Source organism: Cupressus sempervirens, chromosome 10 (assembly GCF_028749045.1).
Source record: "Cupressus sempervirens isolate cs-2001-9-10 chromosome 10, ASM2874904v1, whole genome shotgun sequence".
In the NCBI taxonomy this organism is placed as follows: domain Eukaryota; kingdom Viridiplantae; phylum Streptophyta; class Pinopsida; order Cupressales; family Cupressaceae; genus Cupressus; species Cupressus sempervirens.
The window spans coordinates 107598083-107608617 of NC_143127.1; the positions used below are offsets into that span (position 1 = coordinate 107598083).

Sequence of the window (10535 nt, forward strand, 5' to 3'; positions counted from 1 at the left end):
GCGATCGCACATCAATCCCTCGATAAAAAGGTTATTTCTTATGCTAGAATTTGTGTTGAAATTAATTTGAATAACCCATTACCAGATTCTTTGGAAATTTGTCTTGGGGCTTCTTCTTGGGTGCAACAGTTAGATTATGAATCCCTCCCTTTCTGCTACCAGATTTGTCATGAGTATGGTCATTTAAAGCGTCAGTGCCCCCATAACTTGACTTCCAAAGGAGTGGATGGTTCTACAGCTGGCAATGCTAGTGGTTTGGTAGATAATACAGGGAAAGGACAATCTTAGATGGCTAATACTACCAAGGGGATGAATCCACAAGATGCTACAGGTAAGGGTAAGGCTCAAATGCAGGATAAGGATGGATTTACCCCTATTTTCCCATGAGCTAAGGGACGTGGTCAAAAGAGGCCTTTGAAAGTAAGACTATCTGATTCAAGTTTTAATCGCTTTGAGGTGCTGGATAGTATGGTTCTAGAGGAGGGTATTCCTCCTCCTATCTCTTCTAATCCAGTTTTCCCATATGAGGGATCTGTTCCTAATGACACTTGTGGGGCATCCCAAGTTGTAGTATACCAGAACTGTGAGGTCCCTATAGCTCCTGTGACAGAGGCTCTGGTGACTCCTATGGTGTTGGAGGATAATGATGTTGTTCTGGCTAACTTGGTTAAGGATGTGCTACCATCAAGTAAGGGCAAGGGATCTCCTCTCCCCTTGGGGTTGATGCCTCGACCCTTTAAGCGGGTTTCTTTTACTGCCCCTCTAAGGAGTGGGCAGAAAACAGACCAAGAGAAGATTAAACTCATAGGAGATATATTGATTGAGTCTGGTTCAGTGAAACCTTTGGATTCTCATTTTGCCAATTCTACCCAATGATGATTATTCTTTCATGGAATGTTAGGGGGTTGAATAGCATCCCTAGACAAAAGGCTATTCATAACTTGGTGGTTGATCATAGTCCTAATGTTTTTTGTATCCAAGAGACTAAGATCTCTTTGTGGAGTCAATGGTCCAACATGCCTCTAGTATTTGGTCTCGTGGCCAATGCCAGTGTGTTGGGGCAACAGGCAATGCTGGTGGTTTAGCTATATTTTGGGATCCTCAAAAAATTTCTCCCCTTGGCTAGGTGTCTTCTCACTCAGCTCTCTCTATGGTAGCTTCTGCTCTAGACTCAGGAGAGGTAATCATGGTTACTAAGGTGTATGCACATGTTGATCTTGCGGGAAAGGAGGAACTTTGGGAACATCTTCAATATGTTAGAAATTGTCACCCTTATCATCCTTGGATGTTAGCAGGGGACTTCAATTCAATTTTAAGTGTGGAGGAGAAGCATGGTGGTTTGGCTAGATTGGGGCCTTCTTCTGCTCTTCTTCGGCAACACATATCTCTTTTGCATCTCTTTGATGTTAAGCCTTCTAATGGTCTCTATACTTGGAATAATCGCAAGACTGGTGTTGTTGCTATCTCAAAACGTCTGGATAGATTTCTTGTTTCTTGCTTCTGGGTTAGTGGCACCCTTACTATCTCTTCGGAAATCCTTGATTGGAGGGGTTCAGATCATTGGCCAATCAAATTTTTTGCTATAGGGGCTTGTGTTCCGAAGCATCCTCCTTTTAAGTTCCAATTGATGTGGCTTCATGACTCCTCTCTTCGTGATTTTGTTTTCTGTTGGTGGAAAGATGGTGCTCCTGCATATGGTACTGCAATGTTCTCATTTTCTAAAAGGCTTCAATATGTTAAAAGGCAGCTCAGGATATGGAATAGGCAATGCTTTGGGAACCTTCACTTTATGAAGAGGCTTGCTCAAGAAGATCTTGATGTCATCACAAGGGAGATTAGAGATCAAGGTTTCTCAGAGGATCTTGGCAAGGTTGAATCCCTTGCTTCTAGAGCTCTAGAAGAATGGGAACTTCGAGAGGAAATTTTTTGGAAGAAAAAGGCTAGAGTTGATTGGCTCCAGGAAGGTGATCGAAACACTGCCTTTTTCCATAAAACAGTGCAATCTCGCCGGAATCATAGCACTATCTCTTCTTTGGTTAATTCTCCAGTTATCCAACTGAATTCCTTGCCAGCTTTGTTCCAGGAGGCTACTTGGTACTTCTCTACTCTCTTCTCTAAAGACTCTCCTCCTGCTGATAATGAAGAAAATATTATTTTTTCCTGTATTACTTCCTTTATCACTGAGGAAATGAATGATTATCTCATGTGTCCAATCACTTTGGAAGAGATGGAGGAGGTGGTCTTTGGCATGCCTATGGGGAAGGCTCCTAGTCCTGATGGCTTTCCAGTTGAATTCTTTCAAAAATTTTGGGACATCATTAATCATGATTTGTTGGAGGTGGTTAAGGAATCCTATGCTAGCAAGCAGATGCTTCAAGCTTTGAACTCTACATTCTTGACTCTTATTCCTAAGAGAGAGGGTGCTAATCAATTGGAGTTTTTTAGACCAATTTCCTTATGTAAGGTGGTTTACAAAGTTATTACTAAGTTGATTGTTGAGAGAATGAAAAGGTGGATTCCCATTATTATCTTAGAAGAACAAGGTGGTTTTGTTGCTAGCAGACAAATTTTGGATGGGTGGTTATTGCTACTGAGGCTATTCACTCTATGGCTACTTTAAGGGAGAGAGCAATGTTTGTTAAACTGGATATGGCTAAGGCCTACGATAGAGTTAAATGGAGTTTCCTAAGGAGTATTCTTCTTTCTTTTGGATTTAGCTCTGACTGGGTGAGTTGAACTATGAGTTGTGTTACTTCTGCCTCTTTTTCTGTTCTTATTAATGGTCAACCTTCTCAACTATTTGGTGCTTCTAGAGGCCTCCTCCAGGGTGACCCTCTCTCCCCATGTCTATTCATCATCATGGTTGAAGGCTTGGGTAGATTCATTAAGTATCAGGTGTCCCAGAATTCTATTCAAGGCTGGCAGTGGGGTAATGGCTTACCTTCTCTTTCCCATCTTCAATTTGTTGATGATTCTGCTCTTGCGGGTCTTGCTAGGATCAAGGAAGCTGAAGCCTTTCGACATGCTTTGGACATTTATTTGGCAGCTTCAGGCCAAAAAGTTAATGAGCACAAATCTTCCATTTTCTTTTTCAACACTCCTGATTCTATTCAGCACAGGATTGTTGGTATCCTACGGTTTCAGATTGGGTCACTTCCTTTGACTTATCTTGGCATTCCTATTGTTGTTTCTAAGCAGTCACGTCTCTTCTGGAAAAATTTTATTACCAAGCTTCAGGATAAGGTAAATCATTGGACTCATAGATGGCTTTCTACTGCTGCCTGGGTTACTCTTCTTCAAGCTGTTATCCAAGCTCTTCCTACTTATAGAAGCATGGTTCAGGCTGCTCCTATTTACTTTCTCAAGGAGTTTGATGCTCTTTCCCAGCAATTCCTTTGGAGTGGTAATTTGCGTAGTACTAAATGGAGCTTGGTTAGTTGGGCAACTATTTGTAGGCCTAAAAAGGAGGGTGGTCTTGGTCTTGGATCTGCTCTCTTGAGTAGTCAAGCTTTGGCTGCTAAACTTTATTGGCGATGGTGCTTTGGACAACATCAACTTTGGGCTCGTATTATCACTCATAAATATTTTCATGGTGCTGATCCTTGCTCTGTTTCTGCACTTCCTCTAGAAGGTCGTGGCTCAATGGTTTGGCATACTTTGAAGACAAGTGCGATGTTGGTGAAGAGGAGTCTGTTCTGGATATGTAAAGGAGGTTCTCAGGCTTTGTTTTGGTCTGATGCTTGGGATGGATTCCCTTCCATTTTATCCATGTACCCTCATCTTCAGTCTCTTTGTGACTCTTTTCTTGCCACTGGATGGGATAAAGTGGCTCATTACAAGACTCCTTATCAATTGGGACCTATTGTTGGTTACAGATGGAAGCATTCTTCTGATTGGCCTCCTGGAGGTACAAACATGGATCGTCAAGAGCTTTCTCAAATTATGGCCTCTAGAGAGTGTTCCTCTTTGCTTGGTCCAGATGTTTTGGCTTGGGGCAGTACCTTGTCTGGTAAATATCATGTCTTTGCTGGGTATCAGGAGATAACTAGACAATTATTTGGGGATTCTGAGGTCCCTTGGTGGAAGCAAGTTTGGAATAAAGTTTCTTGGTCCAAGTGCAATTTTTTCATGTGGCTAGTGGCTCACAACCATTGTCTTACCTGGGATAATCTTTGTAAATGTGGATTTCAGGGTCCCTCTTATTGTGTTTTGTGTGGTAATGGAGAGGAGTCTGTCTCCCATTTGTTCTTCCATTGCTCATATTCTACTTAGATATGGCACCTTTGGTGGAGCGCTTGGGGTTGCTCTTGTAGGCATACTTCCTCTTTGCCTGAGTTTTGGGCCCGCTTGGGCAGTGCTCCCTCCAAGTCTTCTTCTCTCCATGTTGCTTGGATTGCTGGCCCATCTTTCATGCTTTGTCATATCTGGTTGGAGAGGAATCATCACATATTCCAAGATGTTCGGCTTGGTGTTTTGCATCTTTGGTGGAAAATATCACATTCTCTTCAAGAAACTATTCATGTGAAGTGTGAGCTTGATGGGGGTATGGATCCGATTGATATTGCTATTTGTAATCACCTCAATTTTCATCTTTGGGATGGGGTTGCAACTCAAAAGTTTCCTTCTGTGTCCAGGCAGCTTCACCATTAGAGGAAGGGTTGGGTTAACGGGGATGGGCATTGGACTCCTCCTCCCTCTAGAGTTCTGAAAATTAACACTGATGGTTCTTCCCATGGGAATCCTGGCCCTGCTGGTATTGGGGGAGTGGCTCGTTGTAGTTCTGGGGATGTTAAATTTTTCTTCTCAGTTCATAAGGGTGATTACACTAACAATCTCATGGAAGCTCAGGCTATTTTATATGCTGTGGAACAGTGTTGCTTGCGGGGATGGAGTAAGATTATATGTGAGTCTGATTCCCAAGTGGTGGTGAACATGCTTTCTTCACAGGAGCTTGAGGATGTTAGTTGGTAGCTGGCCACTGTTGTTAAGTAGATTATTCTCTTCTCTACCTCTTTTCAATTCATTCGGTTCACGTATATTCCTCGTGAATGGAACAGAGTTGTTGATTGTTTAGCCAAATGGGCTTCTAGTCATGATCTGGGTTGGAATATTAGGGATAGGAGGCAACTGTCCTTTGAGATAGTGCAAGAATTTGATGATCTTGTTGCTCAGGATCGAGCTCCTTGTTGTATTCCTTTCTGTCTTAATAAATTTTTGCCCCTCTTTTCTCAAAAAAATAAATAAAGAAAATAACACATGTAAACATAATGCAATTGAATAATAAGGTTTCACACTAGTGTGATTATATATTTTTCTTAAAAGATAATGTTGGTCCCAACAACATCTAGAAATTTAACTTTTTGCTCCCTAATATTTGAGGTAGTGTAAAAGTGAATTCTTTTATTTTATTTTAGTAATAGAATTGAATAATTTTATTTAATCCTCACAGATTAAATTAAATGTCAAAACATCTTCACATTTATTAAATTTCTACAATGCATGTAGCTACTTGTAAAGATTTCTAAATTCAATCATGTTAGAATTTTTGCATCAACATTTTCAATCATACTTCCCCAACTATCAACTTTTTACTTACTTTTATATTATTTTCTAAAATGTTTAAGTTTTTCTCTACTAGTTTCAAAATCTAAAATAGTTATTTCTAAAAATGTTGTCTCATATTGAAAAATATCATTCAATAGATATTAAAAATTATTTGGTTTAATACAATAAAACACTTGAAATTCTTGCTTTAAGAATCTATAGGTTCCTTCCAATCTCAAAATCCCCTTGTTGGGGATGGAACATGTGGACTCTTCTATTATGGACAAAAGATTTTGTAAGAGTAACTCCTTTTAAAGAAAAAAAGTGATGGTTTTGAACTCGTGGTTCATGTTCCTCTTAATTCCTTTTCTTTTTGTAAGGAAAATAATTTATCCTCCTATATGTTGGAATGACTTCTTTCATCTATTTAAAAAAGGGTCTAATTCAAAAAAGTAATGACTTATTTCATCTTTTTAAGAAGGGGTCATTCAAAAAAGTAATGTAAACCTAATCAAATAATAAGTCTATGAAACTTTTTAGATGTAAACTACTTTTAAAAATAGTCATGCTCTTTGATGACATTTTTCCCATTACTTTGTTGTCCCCAACATAAATTATTGTGACATTTTTAATGTTTTAATTATAGACTAATATTTTTTTTTTATGAATAGTCATTTTCTATTAATAAAAATATACTAAGAATACAATTCACAAAAAAGGGGCCGAGGGATACAATGAAAGAGTTCACACGGTCGAAGCTGGACTTAAAAACACGGCCTCAGCCGAAAACATCAACTATTCATTAAAAAAACATAATAAGCATCCTTAGACTGCCAAAGCAGTAGGCGAGGGAGGAGGATCATCTATAGACTAATATTTCAATTATATTATTACTGCAAAGCAAACTACACCTCTTAACCATATAGACATAGACTGATATAAAAACGCCCAATTATTTTTTGAAAAACTATGAAATTTACCATAACCCCACATTCCTAAATGACTTTCTTTCAATTTCCCCAGTAAACCACATTTTTTTGCTTTAGCAAGATGCCCTTGTCGAAACACATGAAGAAAATGCCGTGTTTAATCCAAACATTACTCATAATTTTTAGTTTGCAACTTTTGTTCCTATGAAACATTCTCTCTAATTTCAGTCCGCCTTATTTCTGCTACATCCATGCCCTGTTTTTTCTTCCCCGAATTGTTAATTACATCTATTCTCGGGAAATCATTCGCACTACCGTTCACGAACGCACAAATTCTATAAAACCAGAAGTAGAATTCCACAATCTTCTACTGAAGCATTGAATGGATTTTATGATCCCTTCTTCTGACAACACCAGCGGCATGAGAGGCGGCAAAGGCAACATATATCCTTCCTTGGCAAATATGATCAGATTTGAACATGGAAAACGGAGGAAAGAATTATTACCCAGCGAAGCAGAAGAGCATATTGTGAACAATGGGGATGCAGGAAAAATAGAAGTTAATCTAACCCCAACCAGAAGAAAAACGACCAAATTACTCAAGGTACACACTAAAATCCCTCTTCCTTTTCCCTGCATCTTTATTGGATTTTCTTAAAATCTTTGCAAAATGTTAAATCTATCAGAACCCAATTTCATTTACACGTTTTTTATCAGACTTACCCAGCACAATCCTTGTACAACAAATCAAATCTCAAAATCTATAATTCGAATACTTGGATTTGGGAAAGCAATGACGGATTTCAGTTGAAAAGTTCTGAAAATCTTAAGAGTGAGAAGACGATTTATGCGGGTGGATCTCTGGACTTACTGTATGATGCCGTTCAGGTGGTAGAATATCAGAGATTCCAAAAATCTGTGGCCGTGCAGGTTCAGGAAAAGGATTTGATGTCCATTTTATCCGAAAATGTTTTAAGACGGGGTAAAAATGCTTTAGACAAGCCGAATTTACCGAGTAATCCATCTTGGGCAAATGTTAGTGTGGAAAAGAATTGGCCAGGGAGGGAAAATCCATTGATATAAGCTGTAATCCCAAGAGCATTTTGGAAGTTGTGGAAAAAGATGTAAGTGGAGGTGCAATGCCCCAAAATCATTGTAAGGGAAGACGGTTATCAAAGCTGCCCGTTAAGTATTTAGATTCTGTATTGCAGCCATTGAAGAAAGTTACTAAAAACTGCCCCAAGTATTAAGAGGTATGGTGGCTAACCGAACAAAAATCTTCATTTTTCCTTTCCAATTAGGTAGATGATGGTGTTTTTTTGGGAAATAGATGATGTTTTTGGATTGGATAGTGCTCTTTATCATTCTGAGGATGGATCAAGGAGTGTGATCCAAAACATTGATATGATACACAATCGAATCCATAAACATTGCAAACATTTACAGATTGTGGAAGCCTATAGAATTTATTTAAATGATTATTGTTTTTATGAAAGACTTTTCATCCACAAAGTATTTTCAGATAATAGTATTTAAATTAAGTATTAATTGGATATCCATGACAGGCATATTCCTAATTAGACAACTACACCGAAGACATGCAACAGGCCAATGTCTTCTTCACCAAAACCTTTTAACATTTTGCTTTGAGCAGTAGGCATACTTACGAGTGAATACAGATATGGATCTTGACTGGGGCAATAGAACCCTTGTTTTGTGCAGCCATCTAAGCCAGGCACCATGTATATACTGTTAAAAAAAATTAGATTTGATTTAGTTTTCAGATATGAACCCTTCAGAAGGAAGCAGCATGATGAGCTCTGTAAATGGAGGTAGATGTTTGTATTACACAAATAAGATTATGATATTGTACATCTTGAATGAAGTAGAGATTTTTGGGCTCAGTCAATATGACTTTGTTCAGAGGAAATTGTGATGAAATAAATCTCTATATTTGTTGCCCACAGAAGTTTTCTTTGCACTATATTTATTGCTCACAGAAGTTTTCTTTGCACTATATTTATTGCTCACACTGGATCTGAAATAATTTTTCATTCATCACGTACCCATTATTTGAAATCTGGAGTATTTTCTCTTTTATGAAAACCCATTATTTGAAATCTGTGAGTGATTGATTTCTACAGAACATATCATAAAACTCTTAATTGTTTATTTGTTTGGTTTTTGTTATAATTGAAGTTTTATGTGTGATAATATGGGCAGGAAATGATGTGTGGACGCATGCATACTAATGAAGAGTAAGATGATAGAGATTTGTTTTTAACCTGTCTTCATAGTATGCTTTCAATGGTATTTACAGTGACAGGTTTCCATTGTTTAGATTTGGTTCCTTTTAAGTATACTGCATGTTAATGTGGGCATGAAATGCATTTATACTAATGAAGAGTGAGATGATAACTTTTTTTTGTTACATACATTCCTTGCATGCTTTAAATACTATTCATTAGTACAGTTCAGTCATTTGGATTCACAAATGGATTCACATTTCTACCAATCTTGACTGTAGTTAACAGAACCAACACAGGTACAGTTTAAAACTTTTTAAAAGATTTTCATTCTTTTTTATAGTTCTGAATTTTGATTTGATTCCTTGAAGGAAAAAAAATGTATCAGTTTCTTTAATGTGGAGTATTTTCAAGTGATATATTTATATGATATACCAAATTTTACCTGATGGTTAGTATTATAGTATCCATGTGCTTATAGCAGCTAATAGAACTGTAGAAAGAAAATATCTTAACTAACAGGGAATGATTTTCTTCAAAATATGCTTGAAAACATCATAAAGTAATAGGAAAAAAAACATCATAAAGTAATAGGAAAAAAATATTACCCCTTTTTTAATAAGACGACCGTGGAAAGCCCTTACAACATGGGTTTTTACAAAGTGTCTTGTGAAGTAATTCGTGCGATTCCTAAAATTTGGTTTGCCTTAAAAGCTATTTTAAAGTTTCAGAAAATGGGAATTGAATAGATCTGAAAGTGTTAGAGATTTTGATCCTTGAGATCTTGGTTGTTGAGCAGAAGAAGTTAGATTCGGCCTACAACTACAGGGGGTTGTACAAAGGGACTAAAGAGAGTTGGTGAATCAGTTGAAGGGAAAGTTTATGATTTCAAGAAGACAGTTTGTTTGGTTATAGGTTTTGGTATATTGCTTGATTGTTATGAAAATCAACACTTGGTGATCATATTGTCAAAGCCAAGGAAATCGACTTTGAAGATTTGGAAGGATGTCGCTTAGAAGAATGAATCCTAGAAGCTTAGAGAAAATTGAGTAATTCAAGAATTAGATAAGGACTAAGATCCGAAATGATTTGACTAGGGTTAAGAGAAACCCTGAAAGGAAAGATGAATTTGAAGAGGGTGTTGAAGATCTTGAAATAGTTGAAATTGAGATTCCTAAAGAGGAAGAAAGATGGTCCAGAGTTATGACACAAATGGGTGAGATTCATAAAATGGATGTTGCATGCTTTTTTGGTTATATACATTCTAAAGATTTGATATATTGGATTAATGAACTAGAAGATTACTTTGATCTTGAAGATGTTAAGGATCTATAGACAGTTAGATTAGCACATATAGGTTGAATGGTCATGTTGCCTTATGGTGGACAACATTACAAAAGGACCAAGAAGATAATGGTGAACCTAAGATCACTATGTAGAAAGTTATGATCTTTAGACTTGAATACAAGTTCACACCATATGATTATGAATTAGAGTTGTTCAAGAGGTCACAAAAGCTTAAACAAAAAGATTTGAAAGTTAAGGAGTATCTTGAAGAATTCTACAAGATGACAATCAAATCTAGACATTGAGAGTCATCTAAGGAAAAGATGGCTAGGTAGGTTGATGGTTTGAGACTTGACATTCAAGATGAGCTAAGTAGTTTAAGGACAAGTTCAATTTAGGGTGCTTATTAGTATGCTCTAAAGGTAGAAGATAAGTTGAGAACAAGACAAGGTAACCGTAGTGGAAGAGATATATTGGTGTAGTGGGAACACTTGGGAAACTAAGCATTTTGATCCATTTTGTGAAGTGA

General features: G+C 37.3%; 1 long non-coding RNA gene across 1 annotated transcript; it reads left to right on the top strand.

Moving 5' to 3' along the window:
- The first annotated feature begins 7211 nt into the window (after positions 1 to 7211).
- Positions 7212 to 8442, top strand: LOC149532832 (uncharacterized). Its single transcript, XR_016357930.1, has 2 exons — positions 7212 to 7726; positions 8039 to 8442. It is a non-coding gene; the product is annotated as an uncharacterized LOC149532832 (long non-coding RNA).
- The last annotated feature ends 2093 nt before the right edge of the window (positions 8443 to 10535 follow it).